Consider the following 15,126-nt stretch of genomic DNA (forward strand, 5'->3'; position numbering starts at 1 on the left):
AGGCCTCTCTCATTTCTCAACATTGTGGCAAGAGGCTCTAATTGAATACATCAGAAATTTTTGGTTTTCTTTTGTTTAAACATTTTAATAGTTTATTTGAAATTGTTTATCTAAAATTAACAAATACAGAATTGTAAAGTACACATGTCAAAGATGGTGGATACTGTCTTTGTTCAATTGGAAGCAAACCAAAAAGTTTGATATTTTTGTTTATTTAATGTTATAAAAATGTAACTAATCACCTGTAAAAATTATTTTTTATCTTTGATTTATTTTTATACTAAATAAGAACCAATTATTAATGAATGAATTATTTTTGATGTTTTAATTTCTAAATACATATTTTCAACAATTGCGTTTTATCTTGTAATTTAACATAATGCATTGTGGAGTGCTTATAATATTTTACAAAAGAAGAATCTTATAATATTCTAGATATTATGTTGTAATTCCATTGCTTTGGTTTTGCTTATTAGCGACTTAATTGGATTGCTTTCTTTGAGTTTTGATTAATTTTTACTATTGGCAAATATGAGCATGAAAATTAAATTCTAGATTCATTTCAGCTTTAAATGCTACAACTCTGAATATACCCAGCTAAGGGCACATTTTATAAAGAGTTATGTCATAATTTTGACAAAACAAGTATTTATGATTTATAGAGTATTTCCAAAAGAAACAGAACTAAATTCAAAGCTTGATATTCCTGAAAACAATTTTCATGCTTATCCCATTTCATACTAATTTTGTAGTCATTGCTTTGGAAGTCAATATTTGAAATAAAATCCTATGAGCAACATATTGAGAATGAGCTTTCAATGGGACCACTCATTCTTACATCTATTCACTTAGTCATTCAACAACTTCTGAGTCTGAACTATATGGGAAGTCAACTACTGCATGCATTGAAAAGTTGAGAGATGAAACAGGTTTGGGTGCTACCGTCAAAAATTTTAGTGGGGAGGGTGGATGTTACATGAATATTTATAAAGTAATATATATTATGACACAGAAATAGTTAAGTAGTTAATAGTTAAGTAACATGAAAAAGTACAGATAAAATGCTACAGGATTCCAACAAATGAAGAGATGATTTCCTGTTAAGCTATTCATGGAAGGTTTCATAGAGAAGGCCCAGAGATGGAAAATCATTTCAAATTTATGTGGATCTTGTTTAATAGCAGCTATTATTCATTATTTTCTAGAAGTCACTTTCAAAAGTGGAGAAAAATGCAGAGTAATAAACAAACACCCATGTTGTCATTTGCTACTTTAAATGACCACACAGAATGAGCAATCAGTTTCACAGAGCTTTTTTTCTCATTCTTCTGGGGATGTCACCCTTTGGAAACAACACTTCTCATGATTCTAAAGGATAAATAAATGGAGAGATTATCAAGTATAGGAAAGCATGGCCATGTTTTTGAGATTTTTTCCACTGCTTAAAGACCCGAGCACAGGATGTTTTAAAGACTTATAAAAGGGAAATGGGGTAGATATCCTTTAAGATTCGAACATGAATGGATTTCAGTGAGTTTTGTCTCCCACTCCCTTTAACTCTCCACCTCAATGAACGCTGATCCTCTTTCATAAATTTTGTTTACATGAACCAGTTATAGAAGATTAATTACATAACAGCTCCCACAATTCTCTTTATTCAGGGAATCTTGGCTCTTGCTGGATATAAAACATTCCCCATTATTTTAGAGTAAAATAATTCTCACTTCTTGGTATTCCCATTAAAACTTCATATGTCTAATATGGTTCTTTTGCATATTTATGTTTTATCAACCCACCCAACACTGCATCTGAGAGGGGAGGGTTGTGTACAGAGTTATATATAGAGAGAGTTATATATATGCACACACAGACAAACACAAATATGCACACATACATAATATAGGTAAAAGAAGTCATCTTTTCTCTGGAATGAGGATATAAGGACCAAGAAAGAGAGGAAAATGTAGATCACTTATGAAGATTAGTGCGACCAATTAGTTGTAGTAGACGTTGAGGGTGGGAACTTTTGAGGAACCAACCAGTGGTCACAGTGACTAGCAAAGATGATCTTAGTTGAGCTGAGGAGAAAGAAATAAAAGAGATCATAAGGAACTTGTAACAGTGAGGAGGCTAGGAAGAACACTATAGACTTATTGTAACTTACTATGGTTGATTAGCAATGTACCAATGAGAAATCTTATATAGTAGATAGAAATGAAGGATGATTAGGAAATGTGACTGTATCTAGACAGTGACAGGCATGCTGTAAATGCTAAAAACCAAATGGCTATGAAAACAATAAACATGATGATGATGATGATGATTTTGAAAACAACAATAATAGTAATTAATAGGAGGACAGAAGGGCAAGATTCGACCACAAAAATAAAAGCAAGAGTGAAATATGGGTGGCTGAGGTACAAGGAATGGCTTTTCTAGATGTCTTATTAAATATTAGTTCTTCTCTATTTTCCTTGCTGCTGGCAAGGGAAAAGGAAATGCATACGCATAATTTTTCTTATTGGAAGGGATCTTTCCTGTATACTTTCAAGTCAGTAAAATATTTCATGTCTATTTCATATCCCTGATGGCCTCTGAAAGATGTCATAATGGGCATATACACAAGAAGGAAAATGGATGTAAGCTAGAAAAGGGGACCAGAAATGAATCAGACTTAGGCTCTGTAATTGAGAGCCATTCTTAGAAACTACAGGGAAAAAATAGCTTTTCTGATGTGCTGAAGCACAAGTGTATAAACAAAGTCATGAGTCAGATTTGCCAGTTGCATTCCATCTATAAGATCCATAGAGACCTGGGTCAGATCTTGTCAAAACACAAATTTTCAAAATCTTCAGTTCAGATGAAAACACAAGCTAAGTCCATTCACAATTACCTGGTTCTGAAACCATGGTAAATATCAATTCTATGTCAACAGAGGGGCCACTTTCCCCACTTGGGTGATTTGTCTCATTGTCAGTTGATTTATCATGGTGTTACTCCATCATCGTATCAGATACTCCTTTGTCAGTGTTATTGCATCTTGAGAATGCCACTTTAAACATTAAGCTTTTAAGGAGGCCAAATGAAATGCTCAAACCTGGGCAAAATACATTAGTTCTGATTCTGTCTCCTTGAAACAAAGCCTTTATCTATTTTAATGAAATTTTCTTTGAAAATAAAATTAGAGTTATATCCTAAATTTCATCCCAATGTGAATAAATACGTTCCACTATAGCATTCATTTTGGAATAGGATCTGGAATGGATGATGCCGGGAGATAATTATTCACTCCACTTCTTTGTGCATGCCATGCACACTAATTTTTTTCTATGTCTGGAGACCTAAATTTGAAAGTGTGATGTGTGACATTAAAACCTACATTTGCATGCAATATGGTTTCCTTCATTTTCTAAGGAGTTATCAGCTCAAGAGGTGTTTCAGATACAAGTAGAAATAGGCCCACTTTCAAAAAACTAGAGGTTCAGGTTTCTTCCCTTGGAAATTCTATTTATTGTCTATAGCCAAGTGGAGCTCAAGCTCAAATGTTGTGCTTGCCAATCCCTATAGGGGGTGGCTTGAGCACAAATGTCCAGCAGGGACATTTGGAAAGGGTGATTCTCCCAGTTAGGGATAATGCAGCCCCAGCATGGTCATTTCTTTGATCACCCTGGTAGATGTGGGCATCAGATGTTACGATGTTTTCTGAGAAAAAGAATAGAATGCTCACAAGTATCAGAAATATTTGACTTGAGTGCAGGAAGTTGCAGAAAGAGTGCAGCCATTTTAGAATAAGACAATAGGAGATAAAAAGGAGAAAAGTATTATTGAAATGAAAGACTGAAGGTAACAAAGGGAAATTTACATATGACAGTTTTGTTCAGAAATGACGTTAATGAAGATTTTTGAACATCTGAAATCCATTGGCTGTGTCACAGTCTAGCTTTTCTCTGATGTATGGACACCAACCAACACATTTGTATATACTAGGCTTCTACTATTGGCCTACAAGGTGCTTGTAGTATGAAGTGACATCAGGAAGGAGACGTCTATATTCTCCCATCCAAGTACTAACCAGGCCCAACCCTGCTTAGCTTCCGAGATCAGACGAGATCGGGCGCGTTCAGGGTGGTATGGCCGTAGACAGGAGACGTCTATATTCTAATAGGCTCTGGCAAAGTAAATGTTTTCCAGTCCGTGGTAACAGAGTAATATAGTGGAAAGGGTCCTAGACTTGGATTCAGAAAACCCAAGTTCATGTCCATTTTGAGAAAAGATATCTTCACCTTTCCATGCCTTATTTTTTCTTCTACCTTTGCATTTGAGTTGTTCTGAGCATCATATGAGATCATGCATCTGAATGATTTGTTTATAACTATTAAGTTTATTGCAAATAATCTGAATTATCAGACCCTATTACTAGCCCCTCATTTCTATTTTGTAACCAGCACTGATGATATATTGTCAAAGCTAACCCTTTATGGTGGTTGGGGTCTTATAATTGCTTGATTGTTTTTATGGTATAAAAACAAGTCAGAAAAGTTCAGTACCTTAGAATCCTATTGCAGTAATCAGAACATAGACGTCATGTGTCTCAGCTGGTTCTCCTTTTATTTGATTGGTGGGAAGATTTCCAAACTGAAAGAGCTATTTCATATTCTTAAATATGAAACAAAGAGGGAGCCATTTGTGAGAAGGAATTATCTTTATCCATTCAAATCCCACCCCTGATTATTTTCTTGGACTCATTTTTAAATGAACCAAGGAAAAGAAAGAACGAATTTTACTTAGTCCTAGAAAGAAGGACCCTAAACTTAACTGAAGATGTATGACTGTCATTTCTTATATAATTTCTTGTCCAGTTATTGCACTTACAAGGGTCACTGCACAAGCATGCAGAATTGATTTTTTATTTTAGAGTATTTTGAAGAGAGCATTTGGTCTCTACAACATGGCAGTTATGAGCAATAGAAATGGAAGCTCATAATTTAGTTTTTGAGAATGTATTGTTTTGCTTCTTGGTTGATTCTGGGTAACTTTATATCCTTAATTTCATTAATGAAAGAGCTTAAACATTTTATCCTAATCTCTATAGTGCTTGCTTGTCCACCTTGAAGGACAATTCTGTCCATTTTACTGATAATCAGAGACTTCATTAAAAAAAAGATAACAGCATTGATACTGGGATATCTTGGTACTTAATGAGTGGACATTATAATGTGTCCTCTTAGGGTTATCAGCTTTAGAGTGTGAAAAAAAATCATTTGTTTGTTCTTGGTAGTGTTGAATTTTTTTTTTTTTTTTGGCGTGTTGGATATACATGTTTGGAATAGGGTCTTAAAAATGGAAATATAGTTGGATCAAGCCTCATAACAACAAGGTCTTTGGAAGCATTCTGGATTCTCTTTGGAGTTAACATCCGTGAGGCTGTCCTGACTGTGGCACACAGCATTTTCTCACTGACTTCTTTCTTGAGAGGGCTACTCTGGACACTTGTGACTGATTGCAGACATTTTTCGCCATGTGAAATGCACTAAAGGAAGGACCTTCACAAAAGGAATAGGTCTCTAAGTGATATTCTTAAGTGAGCAGGACATTTAAAAATAAAGTCACTGGTTACCCTCTTAGAGTCTAGTCTGGCTAGCCAATCAAATGTGGTCATGGAGCAAGTACAAGAGAAAAGCTGGACACTGCCTTGGACTCATGCCCTGGCTTGTGTACCCACCATATCCTTATGAATGCGAGTATATCAAATGGTGTCTCTATTTTCTTAACACATTTATCCAAGAGGCCAAAATCCTGGATCAAGTCAAAATATGGAAAGACAATGGGCAATTACCACGAATGTGACTGCCTAAGTTTTCTTTTCTTTTTTTAAAAAGATTTTATTTATTTATTAGAGAGAGAGAAAGAGAGAGAGCACAAACAGGGGGAACAGGAAAGGGAGAAGCAGGTTTCCCACTGAGCAGGGAGTCCAATGCGGGACTCAATCCCAGAACCCTGGGATCATCACCTGAGCTGAAGGCAGACACCAACCGACTGAGCCACCCAGGCACCCTCTAAGTTTGTTTTTGATTTCTTCTTTTTCTCTGATGGTAGGGGGGGCATATTTTCTTGAGGAAAAATAAGCTACGTCTGCCCATGCATTTTCAAATCAACAGAATAAATCTGTGGCAAGGGAGCATCTATATGGGCACAAAAAAATTACACATAATGGTTTACATCTTTATATTGCAGTCTAAACACAATTCATTTGTTTGTTCCTCTTAAATAGTGAGTAATTACTATGTTCCAGGTGCCATGTTACTTGCTAAGTATACAGTGGTAAACAAAAATTCAAGCTTTTAAATGTCTGTTTTTACTTCACTAAAAACTGGAATATAATTTGTAAATTGAATTCTGTATCATCCAGGGCCTCTGCAGGAAAGAAATGGCACACTTTAATGGGGTATGAGAGGGTTTGGAAAACCAATCCCCCAAAAGAGAGTTTAGTACTTCAGGCCTGAAGAGGCAAGGGAGGGAATGGTCACCAGAAAGTAGAGAATGTGGCTATATAGACAGACCACCTAATGAGATCTGTGGAGCAATGTAGTTAATCAGTGTTGTCCTAGCAGGGAGAAAGCTAGAGAATAAATATTTAGACCTCACTTTACTCCTGTATTTCATTTTCTTGTGGGAGTATCATTGGCCAAATCCAATTAGAAGTCAGAGAGCAAGGGAGCTCAAAGGTGCAGACTCAAAACATCAGCTTCCCAAGGTGCAGAGAAGAACAGGAAAGAGAAGAGCGTGTCTCTGGACAGGAACTGGAAGATAACAACACAAAACCAACATAAGAGCAAAGACCTCCCTCAGTCTTCAGGTGGTGGACCAGACATCTCCAAAAATGATAATCAGTTTAGTTAGTCTTCCTTTATCAGTCTTGGGAAAGAAGGGAAGTGAGAGAGGGGTATTGTTGGGATAAATTATCCCAATATTTACTGATACCTTCAAAGGCAGGGAAGAGAGACGAAGATAATGTAAGGTGATAGTTCCTTCTCCTAAACAGACATCTGAAAGAGGTGCAATCAATGGAATGGTATGTATTCATGTGTATGTGTGTGTGTGTGTGTGTGTGTGTGAGAGAGAGAGAGAGAGAGAGAGAGAGAGAGAGCTTTCTGCAGAGTATATGAAAATAATTAATGTAGTTTCCTGTCTATCTAATATTTGTCTACATTTGCCAATACTGTATTGTTATACTAGCCCCATGGCAATCCTCTCCAGGCTCCTTCTGCTGGGTGTGTTGTGGGCTTAGATTTGAGCTCAAGACTTAATACCAAGTCTCTTTGGGGCAGCATTTCTGAGACACGTGCTTTCCCTCTGTGCTCTTCTGTTCTACACAGAGCTGTAGAGAGTCAGAGGAAGAAAAGATTAGGTGGAGGTAGAGAAGTGGCAAAGCTGAAGGAACAGTTGCTTGTTTTGCACTCCTTGGTGGTTTGATTACTACACCTAAAATACAGCTACTTATCATGGCAAGTCTGCCACTTTAGGAAGATCTCAGAACCACTTTGCCATGTAATTTTTCTTTTATTTTTAAAACCCAAGTGTATATAGAAGATAATATAATCTATCATTTTCTGATTTATTTACATTTAAATACTTCGAGATGCTGATTTCTAAGAACCACTTCATGTTTAAGAATGCAGTTGAGATTTCTTTTGCCAGGTTTTCTCTTAGTAAAAGCATTTTTTGGCCTCCTAAATATATTCAGGAAACAAGGGGTCAATGTATTTAGCTTTGAACCTCAAAGTCTCTGAAAAGTGAATGATACACACATGTGGCAAACCACACTGTAACAACTCATTAAATGTACTTAATAAATACAGTGTGAAATACTCACAGTGGAATTCTTATATTCTAACTTTTTCCTTTGCGTTAACTCTGGTTTTAGTACTTCAGTGTTGTATAGACTATGTGATGTCTTCCTCAAACAATGCTTTTCAGAGCACCTGTTCCAGAGCCACCTGAGTCCTGTTTAAAAAGCACATACCTGGGCCCCACACTGCCCCAGCTCTACCTCTCCAGAATTGCTGAATGATGGGATCTTAAAATATTCACTTGGACAAATTCATAACTCCTCACACCTTCAGCACTTTAAGACCAGAATGAGAAAATTTTGCCCTTGTGTTTGAAGGATAATATCTTTCTTATAGTATTTTCCCCAAGATACTCTATGCCAGGGATTGCCTTACTAAATAAAGGGGGGTAAAATACCACAGGTGGAAAAAAAAAAAGTAAACTGAGATTCATGAGGACTGGTTGTAATTCTAGTTTTGTCAGCTGTAACCTGGAGCACACCACCTAACCTTTCTAGGATTCATTTTTGTCACCTCCAAAAATAAAGGACTTGGGGCAAGATGTCTTTGTCACTTCCAACATTGATAGTCCCTGGTCTTTACATTCTAAATTAAAATTCTGTGGTATGTGCTTTTATAAATTATTAATTCACCCCCAGAAGAGCTTGGATACATCCAATTTTCCTAGGGAATTGGTCTTTCCTCTGAGAAATATTAATTCTGTCCAGATTTTTTTTTCCAGTTGCTCATTTCTTATTTCATTTCCCAATATTTCAAGGATGATCATTATTCTATGGAAAGACTCTGGAAACTTACAAGGGGATTACTGAAGAAATAAGCCATTTACATTTTTGTCTTGCATTTAGTTTGGTGGTAGCAAATTCACGTACAGAGGCTGCTTCTGGGAAAAGCAGCTGCCATGTTTCTTTAGTTCAGCATCTGGCCAAAAATGTTTCTCAAAACATTAGTCCCACAAAATGTTCTCAGATAAAAGGTTTAAAATGGAAAAATGGATATTTTTAATAAATAAGAATGTGAAATTTTGCAAAACATCCTCTGAGAGAGTCCCAATATCCACTAACATATTAAAAGTTTAGAGAAAACTTGCAGTAAAAATACACAAATATTTTTAAAACTTTTTTTTACATAGGTGCTTATCCTATACTTTTTATTTGATCATGGATTTCTTAAATGAGTAACATTCTGGGGAACTGGGGTTTCATGGAATACCTTTTGGAAAATGTGGTCTTGGTAAAATCCATAAATCTAAATGATTTTTTTTTTTTGCTCTGAAAATTGTTGATGATGATGGGAAACCTATTATGCTCTGCTGGAAAGATAATATCCATAAGAGTGAGAAGGCCTCTACATTCAGTAAATGTGGCTTTCATTTTGATACATGGTCAACATTAGCATTCTGCTGCCACAAGAGAATTACTCTACTGTTAAAATATTATTGCAGGCTATTTATCTCCTGCTTCATTTACATGAATAAATGAGCAAACAGAGGCATTTTGAAAATAACAAACATCGAAGACAAAAGAAACTACATTAGTCAATACAGCAAAATACTTTGATCTGATAATCATCTGTTTTAGTCTTTATGATTCTTGAATGCTGAATGACCAATGCACATTTAAACAAGTGACTTTTAACCTTGTGGCGGGGGGGTGGGGGTGGGAGGTTGGCGTACCAGGTGGTGGGTATTATAGAGGGCACGGATTGCATGGAGCACTGGGTGTGGTGAAAAAATAATGAATACCATTTTTCTGAAAATAAATAAATTAATTTAATTAAAAAAATAATAACCTTGAACTAAAGACATTTCTTCAGCAGGCTATGACAAAGTTTTATGCCTGTATGAGGGATTTCCTTTTGGATTGCCATCTTCTCTTTCAGGCAGTTTTCCAAGATAGATAAATCTTATGGTTATATAATTTCCATCCAACTGTTTATTTAGAAGTTTTTCCCATCACCTCCTTGAAATGAAATTTTTCAAATTTGAATCCATACTAAAAAAAACTCACATTTAAAAAATTGAAATTATGCAAGATTTATCTTAAATAACTTGTGTAGATTTATAATCAAGGTCTTCATTTTTTAGCAGTAAAATATATTCTATATTAGTCTTCTCAAAATTAATCATGTTTCATACTTACATATGTGAATTCCCAGGAAAAACTATTGAAAATTGTTTTCAATAAAGATGATGCGAAAGAAATGTCTGAAATAATCACTAAATGTCTTGAAAAATTATATATATTTATATATTATATTATTATATATAAAGGTATATATATTTATTTTAAATATATATTTTTATATATTGTATATATTACATATATAATATATGTATATATGTAGTATATGTATTTATATATTATATATGTATATATGTAATATACATATATTACATATATACAATATATACACATATATCTTTATTACTAGTTCTTCCCCCATGCTTTCTCTGAGAGTTTGTCAAATGCCCAAGTATGACTTTTTTCTTCTTGTTTCTTACTCCAAGATCTTAGGAGGATATAGAGAAAAAAGTAGGGGTTGGGAAGTATTAAAGCTACCTTAGATTTAACCAATGGCTCCTGATCCATGTCCTTTATTTCATACAGTAGATGAAGATACATTGATGATGGAGCCACTACACATTCTGTATGAGATTAGTACTTCATTTGAAACACTGCTTCAATGTATCCACAGTGAGGGCACTGGCACTGCTGACATTCCACTGTACAACCCACAGATAATGCCATACCAATTTTTAAGCTTTTCTGGTGAGTGAGGGTTGGCAGTCTTAGATATACAACACCTTGGAGACTAACTGAGTGAAGATTAATGAAGTTCTTCAGCCTACACAGTTTGCTTACTCTTAAATTTGGTTTCATATAGCCTGGGTGCCTGACTCAGATTCCTTGATTCCTTATTATCATTTGCTCCTGATGTCACTGCTGCTTCTCCATTTCCAGGAGGCAGACAGTTGCATTAGATATTATGAGACTGAGGAGAAGGCTTTGGTGAATCCTTAGTTACAGAAGTCAGGAAATACGAAGAAGAAGATAACATTTTCTCCAGTATTCTGAGATTTGCTTTCAAAATGAAGTATATAGTATCTTCCCCAAATAAAAAAATTTAAGAAGAGATCATGCCTCTTTGAAAGGAAATGTCACATAGGCCCAATGCCATTTCTTAGGAAAACTGGCACCAAAATGTCCATTTTTTTTTTCAGGAGGATTTTTGATAGATAAAATGCCACTCTGCTTCTTTTAAAATTTGAGATCATAGCTTGTTAGCAACAAAGCTGCTATACTATTCAGTATTTATTTTCTCTGGAATATTCCTATTTTGTTATCTAGAGTTAGTGACCACTCTGTGACCAGCGGCATACTCAACCTAATCCTTACTAAATTAATCCTATATTAGCAAGCCTATTTTTTCCAGCTCTCCAAAGATAGGAGGAATTACCCAAGTTTGGAATACATGTTCCTTTTATTTCCCCCCAAGTACCACCTACATTTCTAATATTCACATTTGTTTATTAGGCACATATGACTCATTTAAGCTCATCCTTTATTCAAATCTTCTGAACAGATATTCCCACTTAAAACCCAACAGGTGGCTTCCTGTTCCATAGATCTCCTGATGCCAACCAAGTTTAAAAATTCTGGGCTTTCAGGAAAGTGTATGAATTTGTGACTTGGGGCAAATATCCTAAAGCCCATTTTAAAAAGGATTTCCTCAGCAAGAGAACACAGTTATTGCAAGGAAGAAATTCCACATTTCTACTTGTGAGACAGACTCAGCGAACAGCATAATTACACGCACATTTTTTATTTCCTGCCTACCAGGTTTGCATAGGGCCCCTGGGTGAAGCATCTTCCATAGCACCCACTCACCCCAACTGAGTTCATTTAAGAGGTGTCAATGTACAGTTAACAGAAAAACAGCTTGGGTGAAGGAATCTTCGCGGAGCTTGGCGGAAGTGGATTGACACGTGAAGCTTCCATGATTGAGTTATGATTCCTCCGCCATGGGACCTTTCTCATTCCTCTATACATTAAAAGAACATCATTATATAAGAATCTGGCCCCAGGTGCTAACACTATGGGCCATAATAAACTGTGTATATGTAAAGTCTCAAATGAGTGGGTATCCCTCAGTGTCTAACTTTTTGTATAAATGTCAGAATAAATTATCTGCTTCAGCGAGAGCAACACAGTTGAGGGCACTAACAAAAAGTGCCCATCAGTGACATCGTGAAATATACCATATAAATTGCAAAATGACACCTTTGAAAAAAGTTATTTACTGCTGAGTAAAAGTTATTTACTGCTGTGGCAGGTGCAAAGAAGGCAAAGAAATAGAGAATGGATAATAAATAGATTCTAAAGGCAAGCTAAGATCAGAAATAAACTCCTATACTTTTTTTAGAAAATTCATAGTGCAGCTGCTCTGGGGTGCCTGATTGGCTATATCTTTATCTGAATGCACAGGAAAAGCAAGCTGAGCTGTCATCCAAGAGAGTGCAGAGCTCAAAATACTAGTATCCTCTATGTTCCAGGCCTCTCACAACTCTTGAAATTCTCCTGGGACTTATCACTTCCTTACACACCTGCACATGGCTTATAAAGATCTTCATGGTTAGATTTTTGACTACAACTATCTGAGGTTAGATTTCTGAGAAGCAGGCCTTCTGTGCAAGTAATTTATTAAGTGAGCAGCAGAGACAGAAAAGAGAGTGATAAAGTCAGAAAAGAATGGGGGGAACCCCATACGGATGTGATCTCAGGCAAAGTCCAACAGAAGGCGGGGTCAACCTGATCCCCAGAGTTTCCGGGGAAACTCTTCAGTATAAGCTGCATCCCAGGGTTTTCCTGACCAGAGGCAAAAGACCTGGCTTTTCATATTCCCCTCTGTTAGTTACTGAGTAAAGACTGCCCTCAGGGTGCATGTAGGTGGGTGGGGAGAGTAAATGTCCCAAATGCTTCTATCTCTTTTCATGTGGGCAAAGTGACCCCCAGTAGCCCTAGGACAGTCCTCTATGAAAGGCCACATGTTCTCAGTGTGCAAAAGCACACTGAGGTAAGAGGCACAAAATGATAAATGGAAACAAAGGAATCTGGGTGTAGAATCAATATTGTCCATTTCAACATGACCATTCCACATTTCCAGCCCTGCCCTCCCACTCTGTTCCAGCCTCAGTGCTGTTGCTTGTTCCTCCAACCTTTTATCTGTGGTGCTCTGGACTTTCATTTACCTTCTCTGTGCCTGCCTTTCCAGCAGCCTAATGCCCATGCATCCTACAACCTCAGCATCCATACCATTTCTTCTAGAAAGCCTCTTTTCAACTACCTAACTCCAACCTGTCCTTCATGCTCAGTCTATAATCTTTATTGTGATTGGCGGCTTCCCGGTCTCTTTCCCTCCTAGACTGGTTCAAGGAGGCCAGAGATTGGGCTTATCTCATTCTCCACTGTACCTGCAATATCTGACAGTAGGTCAGGCCAATAAACATTTATCGAATGAAGAGAAAAACTTATAATACCAATCTTTATTCATAGAATCTGTAATAAAACAAAGTTGGGTGTGAACCATTGAACTAAAATAATAAATTATTATCTGGTAAGAGTTGTGATTTTTTAAATGCATGAACTTTCCCCCCATACATTATCTCATCTGACTCCTTATGCATTTCTCAGAATGGAAGATGGCTGGAATATTGTTTACCATTTTTCTTATTTAGGGGGAAGGACAAAGTTATTTTGCTGCCAGACACGACGTAGACCAACACTACCTTTCCAGATAGAGAAAACCTAAGATGGAGTAGAATGTAGGTCATCATTTAAAGAATGAAGATAAAGACACTCAATCTGTAATACGTTGTTGAATGTATTTTTAAAGATTTATTATTTATTTGACTGGGGGAGGACAGAAAGAGAGAGAGAAAGTGCGCTCACATTGAATTTATTTTTAATGTAACTGCTCCCCTTTCTGTTTCAGGGTAAGTCTAATTTATCTTTGAAGTCTCAGGTTTTTATGCATTTCCTGTCTTTACAGGAGCTTAATAAATGTTTAATGTTGAGTTAGTGGATTCACTCACATATAGATACATATCAAGCATTCTTTGTGCATTTGTCACTGTGCTAGGCACCGAATAGAGGAGAATTAAAAGGAGAATTTTTAATTTACCAGCATCTAGCCTCCAACCTTTCTAACCCACCTCCTTCTATTTTACCACTATTCCAGGGTCAATATCCCATGTATAAAAAGCTTTATTTTCCATGCCCAGTTCTGAACAGGAATGTATGGTGGCATCAAACATACCGAAATAACATCCACCGGCCTGAGACAACTTTATACTCAATGTCTGCAGTGTTTAGTAAATAAAATCAATGTACCCAAATGATACTCACTGTGAACATTGGACACACCTGAATTACCAGTAAGTTCCAATTGGTAAAGTACTATCAGATTCCCTTCAAGGTTATAGCCCATAACTCCTTCCAACCACCGAGTTTGTTGTTGATTTTCCTCTAAAATTCTCTTTTGAGCCTCATCTTCCAGCTTCATCAAAAATCTAAGAAAGGCTTTTAAGGCATAGGATTCTCCCAGATTATGAGGCAATGGACAAAAAAATTTTCACAAAGCCTAGGAAGCCCAACTAAGGCACCTACTACTAATGATAATCTTCATATTTCTTTGGAGAGTCCTTTATATGTGAGAGGTCAGTCTACAGAGGAGAAAAAAAAGTAGCTCTAGGCTTCCTAAAAGAGGTGATGTTTGAGGAATTAGGTATTGAAAGATGAGTAGATATTCAATGAATTAAAAAGCAAATTTCAGATAGGGAACTCTCGATGTCCAGAAAGAAAATGGCTAGATTGGGGGATAGCAAAAGATGAGTATACCTAGAGGAAGTAAAAAGGGGGGGGGTTCATAGAAGATGGGGTTAGAGAATGAAGTTAGGGCCAGAGTATTAAGGAGACTATTACAGCATTTAAGTCCAACCATAGGTAACAGGAAGGCTACAAGGTTTTTAAACAGAGAAGGTACATAATTAAATGTGGTTTCTAAGAAGACAACTCAAGATACATTTCAAATGATTTACTAGAAAAAGGGGAAACCAAGGTCCCATGACAATCACCCACAAGAGAGAAACAGTGAAGGTTTAGGCTTAGGCAGTGACAATGGGATTAGAAAGCAGAAACCAGATTAACAAAATAAATTTAAAGCCAATTTTGCATAGAAAAAAAAATATAGAGGGTACAAGAGAAAGCACAGTGTTTGA

The 15,126-nt window shown here is 36.3% G+C and overlaps 1 protein-coding gene across 2 annotated transcripts in view; it reads left to right on the forward strand.

Moving 5' to 3' along the window:
- The window catches only part of GLRA2 (glycine receptor alpha 2), a 178,383-nt gene that overhangs the window by 3,374 nt on the left and 159,883 nt on the right, over positions 1-15,126 (forward strand). The window lies entirely within an intron of this gene.

The sequence above is a fragment of the Mustela putorius genome, unplaced genomic scaffold (genome assembly GCF_011764305.1).
Source record: "Mustela putorius furo isolate JIRA1106 unplaced genomic scaffold, ASM1176430v1.1 tig00003836_pilon_pilon_pilon, whole genome shotgun sequence".
Taxonomy (NCBI): Eukaryota; Metazoa; Chordata; class Mammalia; order Carnivora; family Mustelidae; genus Mustela; species Mustela putorius.